Genomic DNA, 15,079 nt, shown 5'->3' on the forward strand with positions numbered 1-15,079 from the left:
TGTTTTCAATTCAAAACTCTCACGCCATTACTAGCCACCTCTATTGAAATCTACAATGTTGCAAAGGCTCTATTTTCAATTGAACTCAATCCTCTATGTGCCACCCCAACCAACAATAACCAGATCATCAACATCTAAGTTTTCCAACAAGAGACACCCTCTTCCTAATGATGGAAGCATAGAAAATTCCTTCCAAAGGACAGGGGTAGAAAAAAGTGCAAATTTCTCAAAAATCTCCACGTCTCATTTTTCAATTGGACACAATGGGTATTAATGCTTCTCAAGGGTTTGGGAGACTCAGGGATACATAAATTTTTCTATACTAAGATAAGCCCCCTATTGCTTTTTCAACAACACAATCATCACCTACAGAACACATCAAAGAAACATGACAATGTAAGTCTTCTAAAAAATTGCCACACACGTCTAGTGGCACCCATCTTGACATATTTGCTAACTACAAATAGTTGCAATGACATATCTAGCCCTGCCATTCTCTAGGAGCTAGCTTAGTGGTAGATTAGGGGAACAGATTGTACCTCTTGGATAATAATACTGTGCATTGCAGTTAAATTTTAACATCTAACTTATTCTGTTATTTGTTTTCCTCTCATCTTCTCCAACACGGTATGGTTCATAGAAAACACCAAGATCCACATATAATATACAAGGTTGCATGGGGATGAGGGTACTTGGGGTACTTAGGGTATGGGTATGGGTACGAGTATGAGTACAACAATTTTTTATAATAGGGGATGGGGTTACTTGGGTATGTCAAACTTCATTTTTAATTATACTTTTATATTTATAGAAAACCTGAATTTATGAGTCATGACAATGATTGTTCAAATCAAGAACAGTGATAAAGTTTGCAAATGTAATGTATTGTTTTTAGTTTAATATTTGATATATGTTTGTAACAATAATTTATGATAAATGTTTAGATGCATAACATAGAAGGCAGGCTTTAAACATGAACAAGAAGATCATAAATCATATGACAATGACATATTGCAATTGATAAATTTTTAGCTTTAACATTGATAAAGTTTATTGCTGATCAATATTGTATCAAAATTTCAAACTGATTAAGTATTGAATTCAGCTCTATAAACAAATAACAGAGAAGGAAAACTTTAAACATGAACAAGATCATAAATCATATGACAATGACATATTGGAAATGATAACCGTATGCTTAAACAGTGATAAAGTTTATTGTTAATCAATATTCTATCAAATTTTTGAACTGATTAGGTATTGAATAAAGCTTGATAAGAAACAAGCTGATAGAAAAACAAAAAACCAAAAAAAAAAATCCAAAATCTCAATCAAGGTCCTTAGCTATGATGCTCTCCATCGAGTACCCAATACTTGGGTACATGGGTACGAGTATCAAGGGTGTCGGTACAAGTACCCATGCAACTTCATAATATATTATGATAACCAATAATGTCATACATGAACTAAAATGTAATATATTATGTTAACCAATAATGTCATACATGAAGGAACATGTAATATATTATGATAACCAATAATGTCATACATGAACAAACATATAATATAAAATGATAACCAATAATGTCATACATTAACAAACACATAATATATTATGATAACCAATAATGTCATACATGAACAAACATATTGTATATTAACCAATAATGTCATGCATCAAATAAATGTCATAAATCAAATATAAAATGTCATATATACATCAAATGTATATCGAATATGTCCACTGACATAAAATCCAACATATATGTTTGTTGATGCCTATACATGTATATCTATCAACTATATCGTCTCCTTCCCACGACAGGAAGGAAACAAATCTCTAGAGGTCTTCAGTCATTGTGCGGAGGGAGAGGGTGGCGATGACGAGGTCTTCCTCACATGCTCACTCGTCCTCTTGTTGAGGCTCTTCTCTAACTTGAGCTAATACAAACAAAGTAGATATGAATCAATAATTATTATACATTGAAATCAAATATATGTACACATAAAATTAATTATTTTCTTACCGCCATCATATAGTTGCTCTGCAAGTCCACCTTGAATGCTTATGGACGATTGAGTGTGACAAGACCCTACAAAAATTGAATCAATATAATCACTTATAAATAAAATTAGAAATTTTGATACTGACTATTATAAACAACAACTAAAACCAAGAAAATTATTTCATACCTCAGTCAATGGCTACGAACTAGCTATAGCTGCAACCACTCCATGATCGATGGATTGCCAAAGACGAGGAGGAGTCTCAGATGTCAAGAGCTACATGCCATACAATACACATTAAATGTAACATGAAACATGCAACAAATATAATCAAATGAATTAAATTAACATGAAACAAATGTACCGCTATGAAGCTCTGTCATGTCTAGGCTTGAGGTCTGTAGTGAATGTTGACGGTCCTATAGGGAACTGATGCACATGCATAAAAAAATTTGTCAATCCTTCATATGATTACTTAATAAATATATGTATTCATTCAAATGATTAAATTGACACATACCTCTGGACTTGTCAACGGAATGAAAAATGGGGTCGGGGGATCGCTACTAGGGCCACCAACACTCTAACCCTAAAATTTGAACAATGGACCAATACATGCTAATTAATTAGTCATTCACTATACATATGAAATGTGATCAAATTAGTTTATTATAATTGTAATTTACTTGGGTGTCAATGCCAAATGTCTCATTCAAGAACTAATCAGTCACTTGCCCATCATCTACACCATCTTCAACATGACTGCCAAATGTGCATAAGGATCTGCATGATGTTCACATGTGACCGTGACATGTAGAAGGCTCCTCCTCAACTAATGAACTTGTGCAATGAATGAGGGTCTGTGTCAAAGCTCTAATAGTCCTTAGAATGTTGGCCTCTACATCTTCCTTTACAACTGAAGGAATAGTCACATGCTCACCCTATGACTTGACCACAGGTGCCCTAACTACATTAGGGTCATGATGTGCCCCCAGCCTCTCAAATGATGACCCCCCACCTCTACCCTGAGAGTCTAACATATCAAAATAATTGGGAATCTCCCCAAGGACAAAGTCACAATACAATTTCCTTAAGAAATACATTGGGACCTTGTGATTATTGCAAGGAGGGGCATCAAAAACCATCCACCATCTATCCCAAAAATTATTTCTAATCCCATCGTGTATGCACCAATGGATGGGGAACCATTTAGTACCCTCTCTAACAGTATCTTGTTCACCAAGCTTTCTAAATAATGCACAAATCCTACCTTTTGGTATATTTTTTTTTAAACATCTTGATATGATAATTTATTTGCATAATATCTTTTTTGTTTATCCCTCTTAACCCACCAAACATCTAACTGATCACTAATAGAAGCTATGTGGGTCTTAATGGACTCAAGGGAGGATGCCAATTGAGCTCTCATTGGATTGGTTTGTCCATAAGCTTTCAACCTACCAATGAGTGCTTCTAATTTGGTTTTGCCTCTTTCTATTTCATTTAAAATGTTTTATTGTGTGCCAGGAGGAGGTCTTGCAATTGGTTCAGGTTGTGGAATTTGTTGTTCTTGTTGTGGAGGGTTTTGGTTTTGATCTTCTTGAGGGTTTTGGTTTGGATCTTGTTGAGGGTCTCGTTTTTTACCTTCTTGGGGATTTTTCGGTTCATTATTCACATTTCCTAATAAGAAATCAATTAAAATCTAAATAAATAAAAAAATTTAAAGAAAATTTGAAAAAAAATTGAAAAAAACCTACAAAACATTTTAAAAAACATATAAAACAATGAAAAAAGAAAGTTAGATAACATCCAACATGCTCATGATCTCAAACTTTGATGGTGAGGAGGCATCTTGGCAAGGCAGGTGGTGGAAAACTTGTATTGTTGCAATCTGCATACGAGTTGTAGCGAGAAGTAGCAAAAAAGAGTTAAAATGAATGGGTTGCGGGTATGCAACCCATTTATAAAAATTAGGATTTATTTTAAGTGTGTACATCCTATAGTGCATACGCACTATGGCTCAGGTTACCCAAGCCATAGCGCATACGCGCTATTGAAAATTAGAAAAATTAAAAAATGGTGTCACCTTTTTGGCACCACAACTTGGTGCACTTATCCGATTCCAATTGTGCTAGATTGCACCATCTGAGATTCATTTCCATAGGCATTCTAGAAACTCTAAGGAATTTTTTTATTTTTTTATTTTTGTTCCCCTTTAAAATAGGGAGCATATTAGATACCAACCTAAACTCTTATCTTCCCCCACACCTATACTTCTCTACCGATTGTTCCTTCTCTATAGAAACTACCAAAGTTTTAGTTTCAAAATCTTAGAAGTTGCCCTTGATGTAGAAATTGAAGATCCAAATAACATTTTATATTAACATGGCCTTGTATAAGGTTTGATCAGCTCAAAAAAGAAGTACTCATACTATGACACTATCATATTCATCTTGTGTATATTATGAAATTAATTTTCTCATCTCTACCTATATTAATCTAATTTGATAAGAAATAGTATCTCAAGAAATATCTCCTAAGATACAAAGGTGAGTGAGTGTGAAAAGATGGTGAACAAAAGGGGGATATAAGTGGCCGCATTTTTTCTAAAATTAAATAAATTTGAACTTCAAAGAGAAATTTGAGGACCATGCACTAAACAATTGGAGTTGTGGAAAGAATAAGAATCACACTACTTTAAATCTAGTCTCCAAGCCCCTAAATTTTTTTTAAAATGGAGAATAATACGGTCAAACCCTCTGTGGATAGAAAATAGTTCCTACATTTTCCATAACAACATAACATGGCTGATTTTGTGTGCTTCACAAAAAACTAGATAGATTTCTTATTTTGCGAACTCTTTGGTAGAATGATAGATAAGAATGATATCTAAAAGTAGTGTAGTTTTTTTTTGTAATTTTTCGTTGAGTATTTATTTTTTATGATTTTAAAAATTAACCTTGTCCTCAAAATCTAGTGCTTGTTCATGTGTCAGGTATAAGTTACATCAAAATAATTGAAAATGCAAACTTGTTTTCTTTCTAAGTGTATATAGTCAAGTGTGGAATAATAATATGTAATCTTTTTAGAATGTGGTCAAGTAGATTTTAAAAAATTAAGAAAATTATAAACTCATTTCTCTAAGGACTATGAAACTAATGGTAAAGAAAATTAATGTTTACTATGCTAATGTTGTACAAAAGTAAATAAAAACTTTATATGGTTAGAGATATTAAAAGGAATGTGAGATTATAATGGAAATTTTATAGATAGCCACTTGATCATGTATATACCTGATGAAAAGGAAGTAGAGAAACTACCTTGGAAGATCTAAAAACATGTAGATAGAGAGAAATGGAGGGAAAAAAAAGCTTCCAAGCCTTAGAGTTCTTGTCTAATTCTCTTGCCTAACCATAATGTATATGTGTTCTTAAGTACTAAATAACCCGCACACATTTGTAAGATCAAAGACAACTTTCCTAAATCTACATAATGTGTGTGCAATTTGTTGAATGAAAATCATAAATTTTAGGTCTATAGAACTCATGCATTACCAAGAAATAAATACATACACTTGTAACCTTAGCATGCACTACATAGATGTATATAATTACATATATAATATGTGTGTTTGTATGTGTGTGTATACATATAATATGCATGTCTTTCCATGCTCTCTCTCTCTCTCTCTCTCTCTCTCTCTCTCTCTCTCTCTCTCTCTCTCTCTCTCTCTCTACATAACCCATGTGCACTATGTGAAACTAAAAGCATAAGCTTTGGGTCTATATAACCCACAAGCTTTATGAGGAAATATGAGAAAATGCAAAAATATATAGTTCTTTATAATGTGCTTGCATTATGAATAATTTTTTGTTTCTCATAATGCAAATATCTTAATTAATAACTTTTTATATTTTTTAATTCCCCAATTTAGGCTTGGTTTTTGCATGTCTAAACATTAAAATTCAAAAAGCATACATGCAAATTATGTAAAATTTTGTGTTTTTATCATGTGGCAAATTTCTTGACCAGCAACTTGGTGCACCTACCCACACAATATCCAAATATAGTTTATGTTTCTCCAATTCCCACAAAATAGAGGTGAATCCCCTAAGATGTATGCTAGCACACATGGCCTTAATGTTACTACTATCGAGTTGCATAGAAAACATCTTTCCAAAATGATCAACCAAGTCTATGCTTCTTAATCACTACTAGTATCATAAAAAAATGGGTGTTCTTGACCTAGAACAAGATCTCATGTGTGCTTGGCCAAAATAGAATCATCGATAGCTAATGCATCTTTCCTTCTAAGATACTCGTAGTTTCTCTTGCAATTAGTCCTATACCCCTCACTCTCTCGACGATGGATCTAGCAAGACTTTTCTTACTAGAATATCTCTTTTCTAGGACCCAACTGCTCAATAATACCTTATAAAAGAAATATTAGGACCCTCAACTCCACTCTCTATTCTTCCCTCTAATCCGTTTCTCTCTACTCACTCTAACAACTAGATTGTTTCTCTTTTCGATTACCCTCCTTAGAATCCTCATGGGGAGAACTTGGTGAGAGTAGTAGAAAATATTTGCCAATCTAGGATTTTAAAATTGGTGAATTGGTTAGACCTAATGGCGTGGTCATATCACTCCAACTTTATCACTTTTTGTCAAATGTGATTTGATTTGTCATCATTATAATTCAAGAATTGTATTTAATTAAATATTTTACCAATAGAAAGTATGTTTTGACAATGATCTATTTAGTATTTTTTGCCAACAATTTTGGATGCATTTCTTAATTCACTATTATATTTCCAATAGCCATTAAAAGTTCAACTTGTGTGAAGACCTGATTCAAATGAAATTTTTGATAAAATGTTTAAATTCACTATCATACTCGCTAATGCCATCAATCATCCAATGTTGAGGGAGAATTGATTTTATCAATGATATTACTATAAGTCCATCCCAATTGATGATAAAAAATCACCTACAAAATCACAACATATATATTTTTCCTATATTTAATAAGACATGTTAGAATAAAGTGGGATTCGACAATTATTCACATAAAATTTTAAATTTTCATTGAATTTGTCAAATATGGGTTGGCACAAATATAATAAAACATAAAGTTTACTTTTACACAATTTGGTCAATTCTAAGCTCTCAATTTAGAGACAAGTTATAGACTAGTAACAATTATTGATGCATTCTCGACTCTTCGTGTTACTCATTAAGAATCTAACTGTAAGTGGTCATTTTTTGGAAGTGTTATAATATTATTCATCTCAATCTATTTGCAATATTTAATTCATTATTAAATTGAGTATGGAGACCTCAAGCATCTAGATTCTAAGTTCTAGGGAAAATCAATATTAGAATTTATTATTGTTTCTAAAAATAACCAAATAGGTTTTTGCAACCCTTATTTTGTTGGAGATGTCAAGCAAGAAGAAGGGTAACAATCTTGAATGTTGTGAAGGCCAAGAGATCCCAACAAAATATAGAACCTTAATTTCATACTTTGGTATAGTGTTTGGGATGACAATGAACTATTTGATGCAATAATCCAAGAGGGTGCCAATAATAAGTTGAGTGCATTTTTTGGCCAAAAAGTGGAACTGCTTATCTTGTTTTTTTTTCAAATTTGACATTTTTGATCTAAAACTTTGAAGCACTTAGAGATTAAATGTCACAAAGTCAATAACATAAATATTGGTACTTGAATTCTAATTTCAAAATATTTAATTTATTTGAATACCTAGATGATACAAGTCAATTTTCAATAAGCATAATTGAAAACCATATTTTAAAAGTCAAGTTTTCGGGGTCATAACATGCCCATGTACAACAAACATAATTTTACCTAAATGAAATAATTTTTCTAACTCCATTTGGAAGATGGTATGTAGCATAGTAAAGATTAATGACAATATTTTCTTGTATTTTTTTTTTGAATATATTTATTATTAATTTATTATTTGGCATGATTTTTTTTTAACCCCTCATATAGAGAAAGCATAATTTGAAGTAAACTTATCTTTTTTTAATTCTTTTTTTTTTATGTATAGAATTGTCTATAGTTTGATGCCATATAAAAAAAAATTTAAAGCATAGAAATAAAAGAGTTATTAAAATAAGAATAAAACCTATTACTCAAGCATATACACTTATTTTAGTAGAAATTAATTGAAAATATGTAATTAATAAAATTTAAAAATAATTTACATATTTGAAATCTAAATAATATCATCTATAAAGTGTTTTTTTTTTCAAATATTCTAAAACAAATATATTTACATAATTGTTGAAAGTGTTTTTTTTTCGTGAACATTGAGATGGCTTCCAAGGTGCATGTCAAACAAGATCAAAATCTTTGGTATGAAACCTTTTCCCAAACCAAAACCTAGAGCTATTTTTGGGCAAAATGGGTCACATTTATGGAGCAGGATCATATTTATAGAATAGGATCACTTTCCATTCTTCAAATTTTATAATTGTTTATGGAATGATCTCATGTTTTGTAAAATGGGATCATATTTTGTCAAACAAGGTCACGTTTTATAGAATAGGGTCACTTTCCATTTTTGTGAAACAGGATCCCATTCCAAGTTTTAGGCTTAAGATCTCAAACCTAAACGTGACCTTATTTTATTTTTGTGTGACCTCCTTTCATACAACTAGTTTTTGGAAAAATAATTAAGTGTATTAGTTCCCCTATAAGTAGACTCAAATTTTGGCACTTACACTAGAATGGGATATAGGTCAAGAAATTTTTCTACTATTGTTTTAGTTATTGAAGCCCCTAACATTTATTTGAATTGATCTCTTCCTAATATCAATCGAATATTGCTATAGTTACAATGGAAAATATACTAGATAACACTCAAAATTGAAAAGTATTTGCTAGAATTCAACAAACGTGTAGATCTCTAGATATTATAGATGAATTTGACAACCAAATGATTGGCTAAAAGTCTATGCAAAGATGAATCATAGAAGAAGAATATTGTTGGTGATGAAATTGTGCAATTGAAAAGTAACACCATTCCCAATAGACTAGTAGAATTGGATATAATTTTTCATATTGTAAATTTCTATAAGGGAAAAAGAAATCCTATGTATGAAAATACTCTTAAAGGTGTGAAAATAAGGATTGCAACAACTCCAAAATTTATTTACAAAAGTAATATATTCAAAGCAATGATAAATAAAATGTTGATTGTAATACTAAAAACATTTAAGAGGTGTTTCACATAGTCCTTGATAAAATTAAAGCACGTAGGAAGGGCTTGCTTTAGTGCACCACTTCACTTCAATCAGATACTATGACTTTCCAAAAAAAGGACATTTAATTCTACTAACGATAAAAAGTGTTGAAGACATGAAGCTAGGAACTAAAGAAAGACCCTAAAATGGTTTGCATAAGATATTTAAATTGGTAATAAATAAATTGTTGATTGTCCTACTAAAAATAATTACTTTGCATGATATTAAAAAAAGACATCACAAATTGTTTATTGTCCTACTAAAAAAAATTACTTTGCATGATATTGAAAAAGACACCACACATGAAGAAAGTGTAAGTATAGGATTTAATTAGTAATCACTAACCCAAAAAACCTTATCAAACATGTAAACCCTTAAACTCTTAAACTTCCTATTACCACAATAGGTAAAATAAACTTTCAAAATAACATGCAACACATGAAAAAGCACCCACAAAATCATTACACTAAATATATCTTGTAGGAACCTGATTAGCATGAAAACCATAATGTGAGAATGATTCTCACTTGTTTGTACTCATTTGGAATACACCTTGTTAGGAGCCTTCTAGTTAAGGGTTACAACAACACTATTAGGTGCTACCAGGTTAAGGGTTTTCCGTAGAGATTTATTAGAGTCTTATATCCTATTAGGAGTTAACTCAATAGAGGATTTTGAACACGCTTTTGAGCATGTCACCTGCTTAAAGGATTTTACAAAGATATGTTAAGATAACCCAATTAAGGGATTTTTTTGCTACAATGGTTAGAGAGAAAATAATAATAAATTATCTATAATTTGCACTACCTCTAATAGATCAAATCCAATGAAGCTTTGAAATGTATAGGGGGGGGAATGTAAATCAAGGACAGTAAACCTATGTTCATCACATAACCACACTTACACAAGTCAAAGAGGGAATCAAGGAAATTGATCCTTTAAAACCCAATGATAATAGACTAGATCTGCAAACACTAGTGCTAATTGTTATAAAGGAGCACTACTACAAACTAGACCTTAGTGAGTAGAATAAGGAAACAAATTCAAAAGTCTATGGAGACCCTTAGTTAGAATGAGAGCTTGGACAAGGTATGTAAATGTAATAAGTAGATATAGGGGTAATAGGAAAACCAGCTATAGGGGTAAGAACATTGTAGTCTCTTGATAATGTTCATCACCAAAGTTGAAATTTAGAAATAGATTTGTTAGGAAACTACTCTCTCTAATGTCACACATTCCATTTTATTTTTCTATTATGATTGAAAATTTTTAATTTAGTGGATTGATCCTGCTAGTTGGGAGTAGATGATTTTTCATTTTATCATACCTAATCTAATGACAGTTATATAGGAATTTGTAATCAACCTAGCTAATCAGCAACTAGACCAATGAATAGCAGTGACAAAGGTATAAAATCTATGACTGAAGTCCCTAAGAAAAGAGATTCAAACAATGAATCATTTGAGAGGGTGCCAGAAAAAGGGAGAAAAGGAGAATATATGATCATGACCGTGATAGTGAAAATAAAAACTATGGACATTCTGGAATAAATTCAAAGAAATATAATAGAAAGTTTACAAAGGTTCTAATCAGAGGAATGAGATTTATGGAGGTACCAAACATGATGATATTATATATGATGCAAAGGGAAATTACAAGAATATAGATATGGAAAAGAATTTTTCTAATTGTAGAACTAGTAAGCATCATACATGTGTAAAAAGTCAAGATGATACAAAGCCTAGAAGGGTTGAGATAATGGGAGAAAGAATTGGGGTAGAGATGTTGAGGGTGATAGGTAAAAAGCACAATACAGTAATAAATATGATTGTTAATCCATCAATTATAAAAACATAATAGTCAAAGAATGTTTGCACAAGCATGCGAGCTTCTTGAGATAATATTTTGTACAATTTTTTGGTGTATTTGCACCAGCATGCAATACGATTTTTTTGCTATATTTCAAAATAGATTTCTATTTGTAAATTGGCCAAATAATATTTCTAGGGTCATCATTTTCAAAATAATTAGAAGGTTATTTCATAGTTATCAATGATGTACTCCGTTTTTACCTTAAATGCATCATGCAGTGAGAAATTTTGTTTCAAAATATTTCTTAAGTTATTCAAAGTTAACTTTTTGTTGGTTCATGGTGGATTAGAATTTATCTAAAAGGAAACTGCAAATTTGTCAAGGTTTCATGTCAAACTACTTGTTATTGTTACATATAATGTCTTAAAATAGTAAAGTGCTACCTAACTATGTCCAAGGCATCTGCACATTGGAGGCATACTTTGCCTACCAAGCTGCTTATTACTCGTATCCACGTGATCAAGACCCTTGAACTACTCACTCTAATGAATATGTAGTTCTGGTTTCTAATTTTTTTGATGTAGCTATATTCCTATAACCACTGGTGAGCTTTACTTGCCTAATATAACTCTTTGCCATCATACACCCACTCAAGCGAATCATACGATTTTCTATAATTATAATACTGTAATACCCTGGTGCAACCTTTGTGTTGTAGTTTACAGTTAATGTAAGGTTAACCTATACAAGTCCTAACTCACTCCTTATATAGTTATATTTAAAAACTTGTGACAATAATCAATGTGCCAAAAGCTTGTTTAAAAGAACATATTCCTTTTATTAAATGTAAGGTTGATTACTTGAACATCCATACATGTATAAGCATGGTAAGTAACCTGGAATTTCATGAGATCAATATTTAAAGTACCATGAATGTCCCCAATGCCTCCTGCTACTCTCAGGGGAAGTCCATCTTCATTGCTCATGAGTAATTCATCACATGGGTACATCTAGGAATGTCCTCATCACCTCCTACATAAAATGAATCTAATATTACAAAATGTCCCTTAAGAAATAATAGTTCAAGTGAAATAAACACTTGAAAAATGAGAGAAAATTTAGAGGAGTCTACTTACCAATAGGCATTGCCATTGCATATGTGGCCGTGCTACCTATGGAGTGAGTTTTATTATTTTTTTGTTGTATCAAGATCTCTCTGTTTATATACATACATACATACATATACACATATATATACATATATATATGTATATACATACATGCATGCATGCATATACAGAGATCACAGGATGGCAATGAGATGCAAAGATCACAAGGGCACCACAACGAAATCCTAGATCTCCACTGATCTCCACCAATATTTAAAGCTCTATATCCTCATTCTGAACTCTCCACCCTCTTTCACGTGTAGCTCTCCACATATGTACATACATGCATATACATACATACATATATAAATGCATACATGAAAATAATAATGCACTTTCTAAGAGTTTACAATTGTTCAACAAAATTAATGTTTTACAAGAAAATGTTGTTGAAACAATACAAAAATTGCTTGACATGAGAGCTCCACAAGTAAGGTTTGACCAATCTTGAAAACTTGAATGCTGAAATTGATTTTGATAAGGATATTATGGGAGCCACTGGATACAATCCAGGAAAGTGTTGTAATAGGTACTATGACATTGGAAACACTAGTTAAATTGGTCTAGTTGTTGATTAACTAGGTTGATTACTTCATTATTATATGATCCAATGGTAATGTTAGCTATTATTTTGACATACATGAAAAAATTATTATTATTCATTATTATATATTCATACATACATGAAAACAACAATGCACTTTCTAGGAGTTTATAATAGTGCAATATAATGCACAGATGCAGATATCATTATAATGTACACATTCAAATATCATTGACAATGATGAAAATAATATAAATAGATGACCATATAGTAGCAATTTTGTATAGAAAGAGAATAGGGAAAAGGAAAGTTAAAGAATAAATAGCAGGTATTAAATTGATGATATATAACTTTAGAAAGAGATAATCAATAGAAACAATGATCATACAAATAAAGACAAACAATGATCATACAAATGAAGACAAACATCAGCAATTAAAATGAATATACTACTGGTAGTGAAAATAATTTTTGATGCCCGATAAGATGATAAAGGAATAAGAAAGTAAAGGCATCATTAGTATGAGTCAAACAGTATATAGCAGCTCAGTTGCATCTCTATTATCACCATCAACTTATAATCAAAGATTTTTGGCAATGATAATTATATGCTACAATGGGTTTCCAATCCGCATATGGGAGTTATACAGCAATCACAAAACATCATTTCAGAAAGCATAAAAAGGAGACATGTTTGAAACATTAGTATCACCGTTACATAGCAATGAAGATTCAGTTTTAGCATCAAGCAACCACATGAAGGCATCCATGAGTATGATAAAAAAAATTATGAGTCATGGATGCCAATATTTCACCCATTAATGGAAGGTAGCAATAGTTCAAAGAATGGCATTGTACAAGTGTTGTATAACAAGAAAAATAAAAGTAATGGAAATCTAATTATGGTCAATCCGTTATCAAATAATAACAACAATGACTTAGCAGGGAGCTCATCGAACTATGTGCATTATAATGACAAAAAATATTTTCTTTGTCAAAGAAGAAAAATACAAATTTATTGAACACACGATTCTACCAAAAGAAAAAGAAAAAGAAATAGCCAATGCTGCTTTATTTTATTAATAAAAAAAATATTATTTTTCTAATTGGAAAACAATCTTTAAGTTTACAAATCTTAAAATTATATTTCCTAAATTAATTGTACACCCTAGATTGAGATGCACCATGGTACACATCATACATTGTCGGGAATAGATCTGACTACTTCAACATTGGGTCGACGGATTCTTTGTACCATTTTTGTCTAATCATCAAAAATAGTTCATTGAGGAACTATTAATCTGCAAGCAGTCAATCTAAATAAATGATTTTTAAAAGTAATCAATAGTCAAGATCCAATTAAATGAAGAAATACCATGAACCCAAATAAATATAAATAAAATTAAAACCTGGAAATTGTAAAGCTAACAAAAAGGGGAAAAAAGAAAGCAATAGAGAAAAAATGATTTTAAGTTAATCATTTAAGAGGCATGTCAAGTATACAAATGTATTATGTAAAATGTCGATCATGACATTGTTATAGTTGCTAGAGAAGAAAAAAAGATAATTTGGTGAAGAAAAGAAAAAAAATACAAAGATATGATGTGCGAAGCAAGTGCCCAAAAAAATGACATCACGCTTACCCTCCATTGTTTTCATAAGGACTCCATGTAGACTGTCATTGCATGATCAATTTTGAAACACCCATTTCTACAAATAATTTGATGAACAATCCATAAGATGGAAAACTATGTGAAGACTGAAATTCTCACAATTAAGCCAAATATAAGTGGATCGAAATACATGGAAAAGTTGAAGTATAAGAAAGTATAAGATGTAGGGGTTTTACATCATAATTTACTTTCTGAAGTATAATGAAGACTATATTGGCAACTATTCTTTGATCTGCCTTTTAATGTATATAGAGGTTGTAAACAAAATATCGAATATTATTCTAGCAAAAGAAAAGTAGAAAGGTTTTTAACTTCAAAAACCCCATTCCGTAACGTTTTCTACCATTCATATGTTTTGAGTAAATATATTTTTTAAAAATTGTAGAAAGAAATTAGATGAACTTGGATTCATGTCAAGCCACAAAATATTGAGCATTAACAAAATACAAGTCAACTTCAAAATAATCCATATGCAAGGGTACTAGAGAAACTAGATAAGAAGCCAGTATCCACAAAATGATTTGTGAGGAATGAAAATAAATATGAAGCTTCTTATCTATCAACACTTCTTAGTGACAACTCATCAATCAGGAAGTATAGGC

Source organism: Cupressus sempervirens, chromosome 3, assembly GCF_028749045.1.
Source record: "Cupressus sempervirens isolate cs-2001-9-10 chromosome 3, ASM2874904v1, whole genome shotgun sequence".
Lineage (NCBI taxonomy): Eukaryota > Viridiplantae > Streptophyta > Pinopsida > Cupressales > Cupressaceae > Cupressus > Cupressus sempervirens.